This window comes from Arctopsyche grandis, chromosome 1 (genome assembly GCF_051622035.1).
Source record: "Arctopsyche grandis isolate Sample6627 chromosome 1, ASM5162203v2, whole genome shotgun sequence".
Taxonomy (NCBI): Eukaryota; Metazoa; Arthropoda; class Insecta; order Trichoptera; family Hydropsychidae; genus Arctopsyche; species Arctopsyche grandis.
The window spans coordinates 30,332,249-30,340,049 of NC_135355.1; positions in this window are offsets into that span (position 1 = coordinate 30,332,249).

Sequence of the window (7,801 nt, forward strand, 5' to 3'; positions counted from 1 at the left end):
TATATGTATGTCGAAAAGTATACAAATATAAATGTACGTACGTATGATAATATATAAATCGTTAGATTTAATATATAAATTGTGGATAAATTTTAATTGAAATAGTATTTTATTTATTGCGATAACAACAACGCAGTGATTACAATAAGCGGCAGTGCGAATTAGGTCCATAATCTGAAACAAACTGTACACTGCATGTATAATATTTATATTAGAGTTTTTGTATCCCTTATGCGGAAACCTTAGTTCAGCTTATGCAGAACTTTGAGCGAACGACTGTTATGTAGTTCTCAAACTGTTACATTTAGTAATGCCAGGGATGTTGTTGAACAACCTATAACTTTGAACATGTAATGCTTTTGTATAAAAATTCATCAAATTTTAATTTAACAATTATTGAACACACAATAAATCTATGGTGGAACAAATCGGGACAGATAAAAGGTTAATATTAGAACACGTACTTTCTACATAAGTGCAGACATTGTCTGCACTTGCTTACATATGTACGTATTTATATTGCATAGATATACATTAGTTCGGAAATAGATCTCCTGTACAAATCACCGACAAAGAAAAATATCCGCCATGGTTTAAAAAAATATATTTCGTATATATGTCCATATGTACAAATATATATTTACGTGTATTTTCTTAAACCCGACCCGTCTCAAACTGACCCTGAGTAATCCACACCATTGGAAAATTTAAAAATAACCCATAAGCCGTACGAGTACACAGGCATACACGTATGTGTATACTCGTCCATAGTGGTGTGGGTTTGTGTGTGAGAATCGAAGGTTAATAGTGTATCGGCCAGTGTGTGTCTATTGTGCGCATAGTGTCGGATGAAAAGTTTGAGAATCTGTGCGTTTGATAAGGCGGATTTTCTATATAAAACGAGGAAAACGTGGCTCGACAGCGCCAGTATCAAAATTGCATCGTTACCGAATAATATTAGAAAAAATACTATATATCGAGTGCGTGCTGAGTTCCATAGCAGACTGAATGTATGTATGTATGTGCTAGGCGTTGCCCGGATTTATAAAAGTTGAACTTTTGCGGTTTATTTAAAAAAAAAAAGGAATTAACTTCGCTCAAAAAACACGTAACCTCGATCTCAGGCGGAAGTTGTAGGAAATAAAAATGTAATTTTTATTACGAATTTAATTTCGTTTTCAATCTTTTCAAAATCAATTTCTAATTTTGACTTGTTTTATGTAATATTTATGGGATCAAAAGTTCGTATATGTACAAGGTTTAAAACATAGTATGGTTTTAAAATTTACAATCATTTCTAGTTCTCGACAAGTTACATGTGTTCAAGCGATTAAAAAGCTTTTTGCAAGAATATCAGAAGCTTTTTCATTGATTTTATAATAGTATGTTATCTGAGGTTCATTTAAAAGAAAAAAATAATAATCGTACTTAACGTATTTGGAAATAGTTGCTTAATAATATTTGCATAAATCAAAAATTTAATGAAAACAGCGTGTAAAAATAGCACTTAAAATATCCAATTAAATTAGAAAGTAGCGAAATATTATGCTGTTTAAAATGTTTTGCTATAAAGTTTTTATTCCGTTGACTACCGTTGTATTCTAGATATAGAATGTGTTTGTATTATATATTCGTACAAACTTATATATGTACATACACTTAATTATGAAAAATGTTAATTATTGTTAACGTTAGAATTACAGATTTTCCAATCAGTATTAGGATTTTGTATCTTAGATACTCTTGATCTGTCATAGCTATAATATGACAGACCAGGAATGTACAAGATACGGCCCAGTAAAATATTTATTTTTTAAATCATGTTTTTATTTTTTTTGAATACTTTTGTTAAATGATTGAATTTCTCATTATTATCAAATCTCAATATTTTATATACGAGCCTTTATATTTGAAATTGGCCTAAGTCTACTTTTCTTTATTTCGAGAAATACGTATGTCGTAAAACATTAAATACAATGTTTTGCATTTTACAATATTTAAAAATACTGTTGGCCTGTAATACATATATTCTGATTTTTCGAGATTTTGTACATATCGAATTAAAAGAAGTGATAACAATTTGTGAATTGAGTCAAACTGAAATGATGTTTTTGGGATTGAAATTTGGACTTCCACCACTTTACGGCTCATCTAATATATGTATAATTTCGAAAGAAACTTTGTAAAGTTTAATGTAAGTATGTATGTATGGTTTACAGTATGTATGTATGTAAGATTTGGGTGGTAGAATCAAGAAAAAACCTGTATATATACCTATATATTGTTTGCTATCAATATTTCCTCTTGGAAAATAGTGCCACGACCAATTAACGCCATCTACTAAAATTAATTAAATTGATATTTTTTTCTATTGCTGTTTTATATTGTTTATATGTAGGCGGGTAGGTAGTGTTTATTTATATACAATACACTCGTTACAGTGAAAGCATATTTCAAGTGAAAATATATTTTCACCAATTCAAGCAGTGAAAATGTATCAAACAATGAATATACAACGTTTAACGCTATAAATTTAACCCTAACAACCCAATCTAAAATGAATAGGACCAACCCTTACTTAACCTAACCTATCCTAATCCTTAAATAATACCAACCGTAACAATCTAATCTTAAATGAATAAATGTAAACTGGTTTCAACTGGTAATGTAATGTATCTGGTTATGATTTCATGTAACTGGTTATGATTTCACTAAAACGTCAGTGAATATATCTTTTGACTTGAAATATAATTTCACTGTGACATGTACATATAAATATTTACATTTATCATTTATTGATTTGCTAAAAAGCACTTGGCAATAGGATTTTTTTTCAAATACAAATACTTTTATAATTATCTTGGTCAAAATTATGACCTGGGCAAAGTTGAGCATTTAAATTTGTAACAGGTAAAGTTGGTTGAATAGTTAGTACGGGTGTTCATAGCCTTTCAAAGTTCGCAAGCTTGATGCGGCGCGCGCGTTCGACACGTGGAAAACTCGGAAAAGTCGGCATTTTCCGTTGCTTTTCCGTCGCATTTTTTTTCTTCACGACGTCTTGATATCCTCTAGTTTCGATGTTTCGAAACACCTGGTCTTGTCGACGTCTGCCAGCGGCACAAAACGACGCCGACCGACGCCAGAAATAACCGGCAGTAGCAGCGCGGCCGCCACGCGCGCCCAACCTGCGAGCCGATTCGAAAAACGCCGAAACGGAGTCGAAACCATCGCCGAAAACGCCGACTCGCAAATCTAGACGATCGTCCACGACTCGCGAAATCGAACGAGCCGCGAGAATCTGAAAGAGCGATCGTCTCGGAAAACGCCGACGAGTTTTGGTGGAGCGAGCGCGCCGCGCCAATCCATAAATATGTTTGATAATAAGTAAATATTTCCACTAATGAACTAGAACCCGTATATAAACAATGAAGCGAAACGTTTTCAATTTATTAATATACACACGTGGTCTGCGTACGTGCGTGCGTGCGTATTTAAATATTCGATCTGTATGCTAGTTTGTATGTGATAATGTTCGGACTCGTCACGGGAAATGTTTTTGTTTTCGTGTCATCTCGTCTAATTGCGCGGAAGAGAGTGGTTTCGTCGAATGGTGTTATAGCTGACTTAATTTTGGTTTTTTTTTTCAATGGAAATTTTTATTTTTTGATGTAAATTTTAACCTACATATAAACCCTACTGCCCCGAATGAACTCGTAGTCAAATTTAATAATTTTGAAAAACTGTTCAATTTGAAGTTTTTCCTCTTTCATAAATGTTGATTTATACAAAATACATTTTTTTATGTAAAATTATTTAGAGTTTAAATATGGGGGAGTGATATTTTGATACGTTTATATGCATGTATTAATAATAATTAATTCAAGTTTTATATTAATTTGTCCAGCATTTTCACTTTGTATTGAGTGTTTTTACATTTTTTCAATTTGATTTTTCTGAAGAGAGTGTACCACAAGTATTCGTAAAGTTACAATTTAGTATAAATAAGTATAATACAAAGTATTTTTTATGATTTTATATTCATTCTGGGAATCTTTAAATTTCATTTGTATAAATTGTTAACATTCACTATAATATATGGTTTATTTTTGGTCTACACACATACTTACACACGTATGTACATATATGTTATAAATTTTATCTAAAAAAACTTCTTTGATTTTCTTATGAAAACTTTTAATGATTTCATTACAACTTCTATCAAATTCTGACAATATTTACATGTCAATTATAGTATATATGTATGTATACAACTACAGATGAATTTTTATTTCTGTCGTGCGTCATTTCAGCACTGAAGTTTTTGACTTTTTGAGCGAAAAAGTTAACGTTTTTCATTTAAGATATTCTTTGAAATCTTGTCAAATAATTTTATTTTGGTTTGAGATCAAATTTTCACAATTTTCTTGACATAAATTGTATTATTTTCTACATTTTATAGCATTTTTACGAGCTATACATACTATACGTATTGTTATAATATTCAACAGTTCTCATATGCGATTTGTGTTTACGATCGGTCAGAAAATTCCAATGTGTTTCCTGCTATTTTTCCTCGTCGTCTTCCAGACGACATTCACATTCAATGAATCAATTCTACTTTACGTTTCCTGTTCAGGAAATGCAATTAAGAATTGCGAGGGGAGTAAAGGGTGTGTATTGTTCAGTATTAGCAGTATTATACTGGTATTATCGTGGTAGTACTACTCGTAATGTGTAGAAAAGCGATGAACGACTCCTTGGAATTGGGACGACCCAATAATAAAGCACATACAATATTCAGTATTAAAATAAAATTATACGAGATAAAAATGTAATACTGGATTTATTTTTATTTATACGTAAACAGATTGAACGGAAATAAGCTGTATGTATGTGAAACAAATTTATGTATATTAATTTGAGCAATGAATAATTCAACATCATTGATTTCTAGTGGAATGATTTCAAATTGTATCGGAATGTTTGCTTTTAAAATATTGAAAAAAGTTTTTTTGAATTTATAGCATTAGAAAAGAGCTAAATTTTGTAAAAAAAATGTACGGTTTAACTTTCGAGATGACTTTGTTTGAAGAGGGTACGTTTTTATAAGGATTCACCTAATCCTTGCCTACACTTGTTAACTACGCCTTACGAATGCACACTCGAGAAAGCAAACTTTTACTTTTAATTCATTATATTCATTCGGACTTGGATTTAGCAAATTAAACATTCACGCGAGTTCTGCAACTTAATTTGCAATTTTTTCTTGTACAAAGCTCATGCCGAACTTTTGTTCTAAAAAGTTTTTCAGCTCGGTCTTTGATTCTCATTTTCACGTGTGGTCTTTGCATCCTATAAATACACATTATTAGGTAACCAATATCAATTAGATTGGCATTATATAAAATGTGATTTCCGGCGACGAAATTAAACTCTTTAAGACAAATCAGTACACTAAAAAAAAAACTCTTCGACAGAAACGAAACGGCCCAATTATAATATTGTTATTCGAATGGAATATTTAGTTAGCCGCCGGTGTATCTATAGTGGTGTTCATGCTTTACATCAAACTTTATCTGAAGAGACGTCAATTTAATGCCTGGGCCACTCTAGGGAACTTTATAAAAGCTCGCAAGCTTTTATTAAACGTCCCAGATACGCGTGGTGCGGCCTGAAAGTGCTCGGACTTGCAATTTGTCGATAAATATTAAGATCCGTGTCACTAATGCACTGTTACAATAACAAGCATTCGAAATTATTTACACATTACATACATATATCGACTATAAATATATGTGAATTAGGTCAATGGGAGTAATGTAGAGATATGTACATTTTCTCGGTGTATTAGCGAGAAAGTGCAATATATATATATATATATATATATATATATATATATATATATATATATATATATATATATATATATATATATATATATATATATATATATATATTAATATTATATTAAAATGATAATTTATATACCTGTGTTTATGTTTGCGCAGTAAATAATTTGATTTAGTTCCAATGATGTTTGGATCGTACCGAATGGTCCTGATTGTATTGTACTGGATTTCGAGGTTTGTTTACACTCTCTTGGAAAAGCATTATCGTATTTAATGATTTCTCTTTCGAATAAATAAAATAAACTGACGAGGGGGTAATAAATCGTCTTCTATGCGGTGTTTGTTTAATTGCACTCTTGAGAAAATAAAGGAAAGATCATAAGGATAATTAATTAATGGGGATAAATATTAAAATATGTTTATAATAGTCGAATGTCAAGTTTAGTAAATTTGTCGCAGGAAGATTGATCGTTATCATATATATAATAATAAATAAAAATACAGCCTCCCTCCATATAAAAATATGGAATATTTTATAGTAGTATTAATTTGGTTTTCTTTTTAAAACTTTTTATTGTACATAAGGTAGTTCACAATACGTTTTATATAAATATTTATTTATTACATTCCAAGTGTTTACTTTGGTTCGTTCATGAACATTTTTTCATACCCGAACTATAGGCTTTAGTTTGAGCGCTAACAGTAAAAAATTATCTTCAAATAGACTTACCAACTGTCAAAACTTTTGGGATATAAAAGCGCCATGTATTAAAAAGTGAAATCCCATGAAAACCACATGAAATCTTAGTTATAATTTACATTTTTGCTAATATTAATAATATTGCAAACCAGGGTAAGCATACATATGCATTTACAGATGTGGCAAATGATTAAGAATACTTAAACTTTTGAATAATAGTTTGTGCATGAACAAACTAGTTCTTTTGTCAATTTCTTATTTTGTGTACACTATACCTGGCCAGATTTGTTCGTGTATGAACAAACCAGTATGTTCATAGACGAACTATTGGTTTAAGTTTAAGTGACTCACTAGGTTTCGCATGAAATTTTTAGCTGTCAAAACTTTTAGGATGACAAAATGCCAAGTATTAAAAAAGAGAAATCCTATGGAAACCACGTTAAAATGTTTCTATAATTCACATTTTCGGTCATATTCAAAATATTGTAACACAGTGTGGGCATACATACGTACATAGAAGATGGAATAAACGATTGAAAATACTTAAACTTTGGTCTAATATAATAGTGTATGAACAAACTAGTGCGTTTATTAATTTGTTTTATTTTTGATGTACACTATATCTGGCCAGATTGGTTCGTGGACGAATAAATTCGTATTTTCATGAGCGAATGAAATTTACACTTGGACTGAAACATATGTAAATATATACGAAAATGAATTATTGTATTCGGGGGAAAAATTCGATCTCGAGATTCTAACTTTTTTCTGCTTCTTCTTTCGGATATGTAAAATTTTTGATTGGGTAATTACATATATTTATTAATTTTTTGATAAATTTTTATAATTAATAGTTGGACGTTTTATAGAAAATGTTAGATTCAACTGAATTCCTGAAATTGTATGTATATTAAAACTAAGTCTATAAGATTCAGCTATATATGTACTTAAATACATACATACATATTATACATATATAGATTTTAACGCCTTCGTGATAAAATCCGTTTTAATCCTCGTTCGCACGACTTGTCACAATCTCGATAGGCTTTCAATTGAGCCGATTTATAATCACGATTTGTAGCGATTCAATCAATACGTTCGCTGAAATTTTAAATCTAATTAAAGCCGTTAAATCAAAACAGGACGACATGGAGAACGAGATCGGGGAGTGTTCCAAAGTGACAGTAGGTAATGATGAAAATAATAAAAGTGCCATTTGTATTATCTGCCGAATGACGATTGTATAAAG